Source organism: Bos taurus, chromosome 6 (genome assembly GCF_002263795.3).
Source record: "Bos taurus isolate L1 Dominette 01449 registration number 42190680 breed Hereford chromosome 6, ARS-UCD2.0, whole genome shotgun sequence".
NCBI classification, from domain to species: domain Eukaryota; kingdom Metazoa; phylum Chordata; class Mammalia; order Artiodactyla; family Bovidae; genus Bos; species Bos taurus.
The window spans coordinates 115,351,083-115,364,429 of NC_037333.1; the positions used below are offsets into that span (position 1 = coordinate 115,351,083).

General features: G+C 56.8%; 1 non-coding gene across 1 annotated transcript; it reads right to left on the minus strand.

Annotated features, from left to right (window-relative positions):
* Positions 1-9,788: 9,788 nt before the first annotated feature.
* Positions 9,789-9,864, minus strand: MIR1777A (microRNA mir-1777a). Its single transcript, NR_031196.1, has one exon. It is a non-coding gene; the product is annotated as a microRNA mir-1777a (primary transcript).
* Positions 9,865-13,347: the final 3,483 nt, after the last annotated feature.

Here is a 13,347-nt window from a genome sequence, read left to right on the forward strand (position 1 = left end):
CGTGGTTCCCCAATCCCCGCCCCTAGGAGGCGTGGCTCCCCATTCTCTCCCCAGAACACAGGGGCCGCCTCTGACTCTGGTCTATCTCGACCCTGATCCTCCCCTCTGTGCATGTCCTGGCCCCTCGGGGAACCCTCACGACAGCCATTGACCCTCCCAGGTCACAAAAGTAAACTGGAGCTAAAGGCCACAGGCCAGCGAGGATGGAGGAGAAACAGCAGGGTTCAAGGCGCTGAGCTGTCCTGAGAACCAGCGAGCCTTCCCAGAAGAAAAGCTGATCCACGGGGACCAGGAACCCTGGAGCAGCGTCCCCACCCCCATCCCACTCCCCACCACCGTCCCCCACCTCCAGGGTCAGCACCAGCCCCTGGGCCCAGAGCTGGGGGAGGGACTCCCTAACGTTTTAACTGGGGACATTAACAACCTGGACAAGAGACGCAAGAATAGTAGTGACGCCCATACACTCCTCATCACACACACGCACACGCGTGCATGCGCCTGCGAGACCAGTGAGCACTGACACGAGGGCACTCTAATACACAGTCAATACTCAGACTTCTCCCAGTGTCCTTTCCGGCCACATTGTTTGACCCAGGATCCAACAAGGAAGATCCGTGGAGTTTGGGTTCCTGTGTCTGATTTTTCCTTTAATGACCTTGACAGCCTTGAAAGGGTCAGGCCGGTTTCTATAGCACACACCAGCATCTGGACTGGCCATGGTCAAATTCAGCTGGGGCATCAGCACTCTAAGGGATGCTGGGACATCCCACGGGGACATGTGGCGTCTGCCTGTCCCTTTGCAGGTGAGGCTAAGTTGCATCACTTGGGGACGGGCCCCTGACACCCCCACCCTATAGTTCCCCTTTTCCTTTGCTGTCAGTGAGTCAGCATCGGGGTGTTTCTCTGAGTGTGAATCTCCCGTCCCCAACAGCCTTTAACTCGAAGCTCTCAGCAGCTGAGTCCATCTCTTGCTGCTGAAACAATGACCACAAACTCAGTGCTCTAAACAACACGAAATTATTCTCTTATGGTCCATGGATCAGGAGTCCGAAGGGGTCTCACTGGGCGGAGGTCACCGTGTCCCAGGGTGGTTCCTTCCAGAAGCTCCAGGGGAGAAGCGTGTCCTCCCCAGCTTCCCGAGGCGCCTGCACTCCTCAGCTCCCACGTGACCCTCCTCCACCCCCAGCCTCTGCCTCCCTCGTCACATCACCTTTTCCTCTGACTGGTCGCTCTCCCTCTTCTAAGGATACTTGTGATTGCATTTAGATAGAGGAGGAAATGGTACCCTACTCCACTATCCTTGCCTGGAGAATCCCATGGAAGAGGAGCCTGGCAGGCTACAGTCCGTGCGGTCACAGAGTTGACCATGACTCAGCGACTGAGCACACACACAACCCAGAAAAGCCACGGCCGGGGAGGAGGCGGCCCTGGGAAAGCAGCTCAGGTGCTCTGCACCTGCCTCATTTCTCCACGGGCTCAGGACTCACAACGGAAACGTGAGTGATCACGGGTCCCCTCGGAGGCCCCGGCGACTCTCTGCCCTGTGGCTCTGTTTTATTTCCTCGGCAGCACTTAGCACCATCGAAACCATCCGAAGTGTCTGCCTCCCCGCCTGGTAGCCCAGTGCGCAGAGCAGGCCCGTGGCTGACCCCCAGCAGCTTGGCATCGCAGGTGGTCTGTCGACCACTGTTGGATGGACGGACGGACGTTTGGTAATGGATGCAGGATGGGGAAAGGGTGGAGGAAGAAAAGAAGGAGGGATAGAGGGCTAACTGGGGGGTGGCACGTGAATGGGAGACGGATAGATGGGCAGATGGACGAATAGGTGGGTATGAGCAGATGGAAGAATGGAAGTAGAGTGGAGGAAGATAAAAGAAGGAAGGAGAGAAGGGAGGGAGTGAGGGAGAAGCTGGGTGGTAGATGGATAGAAGATGGAGAGGTAGGTGGGTGGATACAAGGATGGCTGGATCGCAGAGCAGCCTCAGCACCGTGCTGTCAGTCCCTGCATCGTCAGCCCTGGGCAGGGTGCAGAGGGAGGGGCTGAGCGGTATTCTAGAGCCAGTCAAGGCATCGTCACAGGGACTGAGATGACCCCAGGCCTATCCCCCAGACCAGGGCCCCCACAAGCCCCCTGTCCCCACCTCCAGCCACTCTGATGGCTACAACAGAGCCCAGGCCTGGGGGCTGCCTCCAGGCTCCTCCCGTGCAAACTTCACGGCTCCTCTCTCCTATCAGTTCCAGTTTCTGGCCATGAGGACCAATGCAGGGTTCACGGTGACAGTGAACAGGTTCAATCCTGTGCGGCCATTTACAAAGCCAACTGGAATACAGCTGTTCCCCTGGAAGCTGGAGGGGGTCTTGTGCTGCACCCCCTCCCGCAAGAGAGCCCTCCTGCATCTACTCTCGGCTCCTCTCTTCACTGTTGTTGTTAAATCACTCAGTCGTGTCTGACTCTTTGCAACCTCAGGGACTGCAGCACTCTGGGCCTCCCTGTCCGTCACCAACTTCCAGAGTTGACTCAAACTCATGTCTATCGAGTCAGTGATGCCATCCAGCCATCTCATCCTCTGTCATCCCCTTCTCCTCCTGCCTTCAATCCTCCACAGCATCAGGGTCTTTTCCAATGAGTCACCCTTCATATCAGGTGGCCAAAGTATTGGAGCTTCAACTTCAGCATCAGTCCTTTCAATGAATATTCAGGACTGATCTCTTTTAGGATTGACTGATTTGATCTCCTTGCAGTCCAAGGGACTCTCAAGAGTCTTCTCCAACACCATGGTTCAAATGCATCAGTCAGCCCCTCCCACGTCCCTCACCAAACTGTCGGGCTGTGTGAGAGCCCAGCCATTGTCCACCCAGCCTCCTTCCAGCACTCAGCGAGGGGCCTGGTACGAGGCGAGTGCTCAGTGCAGCTGAATGAATGAATGATGCAAGAATCCGAGGGCTTTGCACAGTGATAGCACCACTCCTGGTGCAGGGCTGCAGTTCAGGAGGACATGGGAAGAAGCAGGTGCTCCAGGGCAGAACCGATCCACACACAGGCATGCACGCATGCACACACACAGACACACACACACACACAGACACCAGGTATGCGCAGGAAGCACAGGCAGAGCAAGTCCTTCCCTTCAGAGTGACGGCAACAGAGCAGGCGCCTCTAAATGTGCCCCCACATTGAGGCCAGAAAGTGACTCTATAGTTATCTTGTCTCCAGGAGCCCTCCCTCTGCACAACATCCCAGAAATAGCCAGCAGCTGGCGAGCTACAGGAGCCCCCAGGGCAAGCCGCTGTGGCTCTGCTCCCATGCACACCACCCATGGGGAAGCTTTGCCAGGAGGATGTTGTTTGCATCCCAGGCTGCCGGGGTCAGAGTCCCGTTGGTGCCGGAATGCAGACATTGCCAGCCAGAAGGAGGGGCATGTTCAGAGTCTGCACCCACCTTTCTTCCATGAAGGTGTTCTTGGGTGATGCCCTCTCTATACTCAAGGCTTGCCTACCACATGTCTTCACGTCTCTGAGCCTCCACTTGTCCTTCTGTAGAAGAGTGGTCAGGGTTATGACGGATACTGGCAATAATATGTCCATCGTGGTTTGGCTTGGCCGCGCGTAAGCAATCCCAACAAAAGAGGCATAAACAAGATAGAGGCTTATTTCTTTCCTAGGTAAAAAAGTCTCAAGTTGACAATTCCAGGGACGCATGGCAGCTCTGCAGTGTCCTCAGGGACCCAGACTCTTACTCTCTGCTTTTCCCCATCCTCAGGGCATGGCCTCGATGCCCAACCCACCTCATGTCCAACATGGCTGCTGGAGCTCCAGCCATCAAGACCACAGGACAGGAAGAAGAAAGCTGAGGAAGTACAGGGCAGGAAGGGCCCCTCCCAGGAGTCCCAGGTGAGTCAGCTCATTTTTCAAGCAGTCATTCTGGAAGCCTCACAGAGAACTTCCTCTTTTGTTTCATTAGCCAGAATACAGTTGCCTGACCCGGTTTAGCTCCCAGGGAGGGAGGTTAGGAGTTGTAGCCTTTTATCCAGACCAACTACCCTGCCAGATAAAACTTGGGGTCTGTTCCCACAGAGGACAGGGAGCAGGAATGACCAGGAGCACGTGGTCCCAGCCCGAGGCTGACCCGTAACGAACGGAGCCACTGCTCTTGCTGACATTGCCAGCATCCCTGGGGACCGCCCACAACTCTGCCTTTCCTGAAGTCACACCCCCTTCACCAGCGTCCAGCCCAGGCAGGTCCTCCTGCAGCCGGGAAGGGACCAGGGTGCAGGGGGACAAACCACATCAGAGAGGGAGCTGAGGCAGAGGCCACCCAGGGGAGGGAGTCCTGGGGCTGCCCGGGTCAAGCGGCCCTCTCCCTCTGCCCCTTTCCTGCCCCTCCTCTCCCCTCACCCCCTTGCTGTGGGCTTTTTAATTGTATCCCCCCAAATTCATGTGGTGAGATGGCTTGTGGAGTGACGGGGGTCAGATGAGGTCACAGGGGTGGGGCCCTGTAAGGGATTAGCTTCTTCATCTGATTGGGATCAGAGGGGAGATGTCAGCCCCGCCCACCATGGGCACCCCCAGAAAGGCTGTGAGGATGAACCAGGCGGGGGCCTCCCCAGAACGCAGCCTGACCCTGGAGTCCCTCTGGCAGACTGAGGGGTGAATGTCTGTTTAAGGCCCGTCTGTGATGTTCTGTTTATGGCAGCCTCGACCTGCCCGGGGGGGACACACACACCCCGGCTCCCCGTGAGGTAGGAGACTGTGACAGCCAGGTGGGACGGACCCCCCACTGAGGCTCTCGGACAGGCCTGAACTGGGTGCCCCTTCACATGGACCCTTTGTAGCCCAAAGTGGGTGCCGGCTGAGAGGTGGGCAGTCGGGCTGGAGACCTGTGTCCCGGGGGCTCTGCAGGTGGGTGCCGGGCCAGGGGCGGGTGCGTGCTCTCATGGGACCTGGAGCTGAGCGCCGACTGAGAGCCCCGTTCTCCTGAAGGTTTCTTTGCACTTGATTATTCACAGACGCCCGGAGTATCTAGTGAAACATTTTTAATCAACATTTTATCGCAAAAATCTTCCAGCACACAAAGTCACTGCCTTTTTTTCTTTTTTTCCAGTTTGCAGGATCTTAGCTCCCCAACCAGGGATCAACCATGACCCTGCTGTGGAAGCATGGAGTCTTAGCCACTGGACATCCTTGTCACTGCTTTGTATTTTTCTGTAGATATGCTTTGGGTTTTTTAATTGTTTAGTCTTGGCTGTGCTGGGTCTTCACTGCTGTGCGGGCTCTTCTCCGGTTGCGAACAGTGGGCTTCTCAAAGCAGGGGCTTCTCCTGCTGTGGACCACGGGTGCTCGGCTCACCGGGTTAGCCTAATCTGGGTTATCTTAGCTAACCTAGGGCTCTAGGCACTCGGGCGTCAGTGGTCGGGGCTCCCAGGCTTCATTCCTCTGCGGCACGTGGAGTCTCCCCGAGGCAGGGACCGAATCCACGTCCCCTGCCAGGCCGGCAGATTGGACCACCTGGGAAGCCCCTGTCATCGCTGTGTAAACTCACTCTACCCTGCTCTGGGCAGGTACCCACCTCCATCTGTCCCCCAGGTTTCCTGCCACATTCCCACTTTCCTGCCATAAACCCTCCTGGTTTCCCTGTCCACATTCCTGATGGAGACATCAGGAAACTCCACGTCTAGACAACTCCACGTCCGGATCATGAGCTAGAGTTCACACTCAGAGTTCTAAGCAGGGTCTCCAGGGACAATGGCAGTGTCCCGGGGCTGCCATAAACAGTCCCATGGGCTGGGTGACTTGAACCAGGAGGTTATCGTCTCAGTTCTGGAGACCAGACGTGCCCAGTCAGGGTGTCAGCAGGGCAAGTTCCTTCTGAGATGGTGAGGGGACCTCTGTACGTGGCCTTCCCCCTGTAGTCGTGTCTACAGGGGGATCCCCAGGTCCCTTCTGCATAAGGATGCCTGTCAGAAGTGGATTCGGGATGCACCCTGCTCCATTATGACATTGTCTTAACTAATTCCATCTGCAGGGACGTGTGTCCAGATAAGGTTGCATTCTGAGGAGCTGGGGGCTTCATGTATGAATCTGGGGGGAACATGACTCACCCCCTAGCAGTGAGATGTACAAACCTCACCCACAGAGCTCGGCAGATGCAAACCCCATCAAGCGACCAAGCGTGACTGTCACCCAATGCCTACCCGCCGTCTGGTGTGGCCACCCTTGCAGAGGCAGCCCCATCCCGCCTTCTCCCCACAGACCGGGCGGGCTGTTCTCGAACTTCTACCGATGAAGTCGAGCTGAGCTGGTAGGCCTGGGCGCAGGGCTGCTGTCCCTCAGGCACCAGCACCACCACCAGCCGGAGCAGGGCAGCGGGACCTTGAGGCGGAGCCTGTCCACATGCCAGGTGGGGACGCACTGCGCTGAGGGCAGGAGCCGTCTGCACGTCCAGGGAAAAGCACGCCACATGAAGCGAGTGACAGGAAAGGACCGTCTCCACTTTGGGGACCACACCGTGGCCCCGCAGACGAAGTCTCAGCAGACGATCGCCATCACAAGCAGCAACCCCGCCACCTGAATCTCCAACACGAACTTCAGCTCTGAAGGAAGACCACGATCCAGGGCAGGTGGGCACGGAGTCTGACACGGGAACCGACGTAATTCAGGGAAGAAATGGAGGGAAAGGCAAAACCGTTTCAGAAACAAAGCGATGACTTTACGAGGGAGGTGAGAAGAGAGATGGAAGTCACCGGAAGGGACATTGAAAAAAGGGACAAGTGAACAGATGAGAAGAAATAGGGAGGAGACTAAACAGGATTCGAGAGAAAGTAGTAACCATAAAAGGCAGGGAAGGAGTTAAAACACACGCATAATTGGAGTCCTGCAAGGCGACACCAAAAACAGTCAGAGTATTTGAACAATTGCTCAAGAACGCTTTCTTGAAATAGCTTGAAACGCTTTCTTGAGTTTGTGCATCTGTGTATCAGAGTACATGCCGTGTGCATGGGCATACTGACCACGGAACAGTCAGCAGCAGGACGTAGCCTGGTAAATAACCTGGCTTGAAAGGAAGAGAAAAAAATCTTCTGGGCAACTGGACAGAAAGAACAAGCATCTTATCAAAGGAGGAGAACCAGGCTGGCAGCAGATTCTCAACAGGACCATCGAACGCCAGAAGAGACAGAACAGTGTCTAGAAGCGCGTTGCTGTTCAGCCGCTCAGTCGTGTCTGGCTCTTTGCGACCCCGTGGACTGCAGCACGCCAGGCCTCCCTGTCCTTCACCATCTCCCGGAGCTTGCTCGAATTGTCCCTTGAGTCGATGATTCCTTCCAACCATCTCATCCTCTGTCACCTCTGAAAGATACCTGTGGGTTGAAAGTGTCCCCCCTTCCAAAATCTATGCTGAAACCCTGAGCCCCGCTCTTGTGAACGTGACCTGCTGTGGAAGTCGGGTATCAGTAGGTGCGCTCACGTTACAGTGAGATCGTACTCCATTCGGGGGCCCCGATCCAAGATGACTGTTGTCCTTATAAGGAGGAAAAAAAAGATGCAGACACAGGGGAGGACGACATGTGACGGGGACGCAGAGACTGGCGTGTTTTGGCCACGAGCTCGGGGCCTCCGAGCACCACCGGCAACCCCAGACGCTGAGAGTCCACAAAGCGGGGGGCACACACGGTTTCCTGGGGAACTGTGCTGGCTTCTCCTGCAGAAAGAGAGGGGCAGAGAGCATCCAGCGCAAGTAACTGAAAAATTGTCAAGAGCGGGAATGAGCCTGGCCTAACAGAAAGTGAATGCAAGCGTGTCATCAGATGACGACACAGAGCGAGTAAGCCAGCAAGCCAGGAGACAAGAAAGACGCCGGGTCCCAGCTCGGCTTTGTAAGCACTGGAGGGCGGGAAACGGCAAAGCTGGCTGCCGGGAGCATCCAGCAGCACAGAGCAAACACACAGAGAGCATTGCTGACCAGGTGGGGAGTGCAGGACGATGGAGACGGGCTGGAGATATGGGCCGGGCACCCCCAACACACACACACGTCCAGACGACGGCCCCAAGAGCCGTTCCTAAGCAGACTCGCCCGCCAGTTTCCCACGAGGGGCGGTGACCACGCAGATACACAGCAGGACCGGCCCAGCGGTGGGTGTCAATCCTGAAGCTGCAAGTTCAGATCCTGTGTGAGCCCCCGCTTTCCAGCCCAGGGCTGTCTCCCCATTTTAATCCTGAGCTCTACCCCATTCCCTCCACTCTGTAATGTCCCAGACAAAGGGCCTGCGGTGTCTCCCCTGCAGAATCCCAGGCCCTCCCACACACCCAGGACCCCCAGTGTGGAAAGACCTCACCAGGCTCCAGACTCCATGCCCCAGGCAGGTCAGGGCCAGGGGTGAGTGCCGGGGGTCAGTCTGGCTCTCACGGACGAGGTGGGTGGCAACCCCTGCAGACTCTGCTTCCTCCTGGGGGTCTGGCAGGGGCCCAGGGCCTCAGGTGGCCGTGGGGGTTTCTGGCACTGAGACCACAGTGGGGGTCCTGGCGTGGGTGAGCAGTGGGGACCCCCTTCCCTCGCAAGGCAGAGGGGGTCATGCACCTACCAGGCTGGTGAGGAGGAGGTGCCGGGCCAGGGATGGGGCAGTCCCAGCCTGAGGCTCCTCCAGGGACCGGGCTGGCTCCCAGGCCGGTTGCCATAGCTGCCACTGGGGAGCCCTTGGCAACAGGGCTGCCTTGTCCTCCAGGACACCAGGAGGTGTTGTGAGCAGAGGCTGCGGGGGGAGAGTCTGGACAAGCTTCCTTTCCCACCCCGAGACCCACGCAGACACCTTCCTCTGCTGGCCTTTGCTGGCATCCCCGTCAGGGAGGCGGCAGCTGGGGGGCAGGTACCCCCAGGACTCATCGTGTGTGACTGTTCACACCCGGCTCTCAGGAAAGCCTGGTGTGCAGTGTTTGCACAGATGCCCGCTGCGGCTGATGTCAAGCTACAAGTTGACACCACACCCCACCAGCTCTCACTGCAGAATCAGCCTTGAGTTTCAGTCTGAAACTTGCATGGGAAAGGTTGGGAGGAAACAACCCTCTAACGGTTGTTGCTGTTCACCCAGTCATGTTCGAGTCTTTGCGACCCCATGGACTCCAGCATGCCTAGCTTCCCGCCCTTCACTATCTCCTGGAGTTTGCTCAGATTCATGTCCATTGAGTTGGTGATACCATCCAACCATCTCATCCTCTGTCACCCCCTTCTTTCCCATCATCAGGGTCTTCAATGAGTCGGCTCTTCACATCAGGTGGCCAAAACATTAGAGCTTCAGCATCTGTCCTTCCAATGAACATTCAGGACTGCTTTCCTTTAGGATGGACTGGTTGGATCTCCTTGCTATCCAAGGGACTCTCAAGAGCCTTCTCCAGCACCACAGTGGGAAGGCATCATTTCTTTGGTGCTCTGCTTTCTTTATGGCCCAACCCTCAATCTGTACATGTCTACTGGGACTATATGGTGCTCGCCCCCATTTCAGGACCCGTATTTGCCTACCTTGTCCGGCCCAGGCACCACGTTCCACAGCCAGTCACCCGCCCCCAACACCCCATCCTCCATTCAGAGGAGGCTGGGACACCTCCGAGAGAGAGAACTCAGCCAGTAAGCCAAGGACACCACTGTCCCACCCGCAACCAGGCCAAGCCCCTCCCCTCTGGCCCTGGGCCTGACTCACAGGTCACTGAACAGCCTGAGGGAGTCGGGATCTCCACCCACCCCAGGGGTCTCTGCACCGTCCCACTTGGGAGCTACACATTCCTGTCTTCAGGCCCTCCCTACCCCGGAGCGACCCTGGCTGGGCCCAGAGGCCGGCTCAGACCCGCCCCCCACCGCCCCCACTCGGAACCCCATGCACCATTCTCATTGGAGCCCCCCCCACTGTGGGAGAGGACAGGCCGGACAGGGACAGAGCCCAGCCCCTTACACAGCGAGCAAACCTGTGGAGGCCCCAAGAGGTCAGGTCAGAACTGGCGCTGCACAGTCAGGAGGCAGACAGTAGCCACGGCTCCTCTGCTCATGAACGCCTGGCCCCGAGGGATCGTCCGGTCCCACAGGACAGGCCGACACCCACCCCAGCAAGCAGCCAGGCCAGGGGCCACTCAGCCCTGCCTCTGGCCTGCCAGGGAGTCAAGGGCTGGGCTTCTTTCTGAGCCGTAGCTCCTTTATCCACACAAGGCGTGTTACACTTGAGTGTGCAGAGCCTGGGCCTGTGGGCGCGCTGGGAGACTCCTGCGGCACCCCACTTTCCGCCCCCTCCTCACACACACAGCAGCAGGCTCCTGCTGCACCCCAATTCCGCTCCCTCCTCACACACACAGCAGCAGGCAGCTCGAAGCTCCTCGGGAGCCCGGCTATGACCACCCCTCAGAAATGCAAAGAGGTCCTTCAGGCCTCAGTAAGGTGATTATCTTCCCAAACAGGTAACCTTAGCTATCCCACCGTGGAATCTCACCGGACAAGCTCAGAAGGCCTCCAGGACCTGCGGTTACAAATTCCGGACTCGTTCAGGTGGACCCATGTCTGGACATGCTGGCCCAGCCTCAGCAGCTGCATCTGCAAAATGGGGACAAAGGCCTTTCCTTCTTGATTCTTGGAAGCGCGGGAGGACAAAGTAAGGACGTGATCTGGAAGGGTGAATTTCTCTGCACACGAGGAGCTTTCTGCGGCAGAGTAACGGGGATGCAAACCCTGAGCTGTGGGACTGGCACGGAGGGGGCCCCAGCCCTCCAGGACCCTGTCTTTCTGTGAAACAGGAACAGGAGTCCTTGCGCCCACCCCAACTCCCAGCTGCTTCCCTGACCACCACGCGGCACAGACTCATAGATCCCTGAGATCGCCCAGCCCTGGGACAAGCCAGCACCTCTGCTCGGCACCAGGCTCCCCTCACACCCCCGGCTCTACAGGTGGGACTGGATAGGGGGGCTGCCCCTAGCATCGCTGTCCTCCAGCCCCGAGAGGCTGGTTTCCCTCTTTCTACTGGCTGGTGACGACCCCCTTGCCAACTGTTCCCGGGGTTGGGGGGGGGGTTGCGGAAACTTTCCCCAGTCGAGAACTAATGATCTGGAGAGCATCCGTTTTACCATCTCTGACTCCTTCTCCAGACAGGGAGGCTGTCTGACTCCTCCTCCTTCAGGCGCAGGCCTCATCCAGCTCAGGTTTTTATAAACCAAGCCCGCACGCAGCACCAGGCCCCAGCCTGGGGAAGGGAGGAAGGAAGCCAGGGCAGGATGTGAGAGAGCGCGACACGTTACGGGGCGACCTCATGGGAGCCCTGGTTTGTCGAGGCCCACATGTGCCAGGTGCCATGTGGAGCGCTGCAGGCGATCACCCTCAAGCAGGATTCTAGGGGGTTCTGTCTCGCCCCTGCAGTGCACAAGTCCCCATCCAGCCATGACGCCAGGCCTCACCAGCCCCACACCCCCCAGCCTCCGCCGGGTCCTTCCTCCACCCAGGCCCAGCGGGCAGGAGGCAGGGGGCAAGTGAGATCCAGGGAGCTTCATGGGGCCTGAAGCTCACACGGCTTGGGGCTCTCTTTACAGAAGAGAATGCAAAGTTACAGAAACCAAATGAGGTATGACAGGGAACGTTTATTTAGAGTGAGAAAAAATGAAGACAACTTTAAACTCCGACAAATACACAAAATCTGAAAAAACAACAAGATGCTTTTATTACCTAGCTGCCTGGTTCATCTCCATCGTACTCTTCCGGGCATGACTTGGTCACATCTTTTTCAGTCGTCTCAGCGTACGGCGATGCGATGTCACGTCTGAGAGGCCGTTCTCCCAGCAGGGCTGCCTGAGATGCATTTTCTCTTCTTGAGATTTAGGATACATAGAACGTGGTCCCCCACCCCACGCAGTATATATAGATGGCTTCCTTGGTGGCTCAGACAGTAATGGATCTGCCCGCAATGCAGGAGACCCAGGTTCGATCCTTGGGTCGGGAAGATCCCCCAGAGGAGGGCATGGCAACCCACTCCAGTATCCTTGCCTGGAGAATCCCATGGACAGAGGAGCCTGGCGGGCTGCAGTCCATGGGGTCACAAAGAGTTGGACATGACTGAGTGACTAACACTTTCTTTTCTTCTATATGTGTATATTTTTTGTGCTTAGTCGCTCAGTCATGTTCAACTCTTTGGAAACCCATGGACAGCCAGGCTCCTCTGTCCATGGGGTGCTTGATGACTTGAGAATTTAATCTCATCAAAGAACCATTTCAACATGGAGGAAAGGATGAATCGGGTTTAAAAAGGATTTTTGTTGAGTCACTAGTTGGATGGCACCACCGATTCAATGGACATGAACTCGGGCAAACTCTGGGAGATGGTGAGGGACAAGGAAGGCCGGAGTGCTGCAGTCCATGGGGTCTCAAAGAGTCGGACACGACTTGGCGACTGAACAACAACAGCAACTCTATCCACGTAGTTTGGATCACTGGGTATTCGTATTTGAGGGCCCACACTTCAGGGCACTCTCCTAGGGCACAGCTAGTTTCTTGTGCCCTACACAGCAGTTCTGGTCAAGTCCACTTCCTAAGATTCCCATTTCTGAAAAAGAAACAGCGCATGATGCACGTTTATCGTCGCAAACAACGCACGGTCGACCACATTTCTGCTCTGAAAACTGCCTGCCCTGAGGCCCTGTGCTGTGTGCGTGCTAAGTCGCTCAGCCACGTCCGACTCTTTGCGACCCCTGGGCTGTAGCCCACCAGGTTCCCCCGGCCATGGTATTTCCCAAGCAAGAATACTGGAGTGGGTTGCCATTTCCCACTCTAGGGGATCTTCCCGACCCAGGGATGGCACCCGCATCTCTTATGTCTCCTGCATTGGCAGGGAGGTTCTTGACCAACTGAGCTACCAGGGAAGCCTCCTAAAGGCATCCTCAGGAGTCAATCCCAGGCGGAGCAGAGACTCCAACGTGAAAGGCAAAGCCACAGGGTCTTTAGAAGCTAATGTGGAATGTACTCATCTCCTTGATGCTGGAAAGGCTTTACACAAAAGCAGTAACAAGCGAAGGAAAATATTGATTGTTACAGTTATATTAAGCTGCCTGTTCATCAAAAGAGGCCATCAAAAGAGTGAAAGCGAGCCCAAGGATGGGAGGAGATAGTCACAACACACAAAACTGATGAAGCATAAGTGTCTGGGTTACACAAAGAGCTTCAGGGACTTCACGAAGAACATTGGAGAGGCTCGCACCAGAGCCCCCGTCAGCTCAGGGGGTGTGTGCGCTGGGCCCAGAGCCAATTTCCCTGCACCTCGGCAGGCATCATCGCGAAGTTGAGTCACACGGAAAGTGCCTGCGTGCAGGTCTCTTTGGGGAAGGATGGAGGCGGGG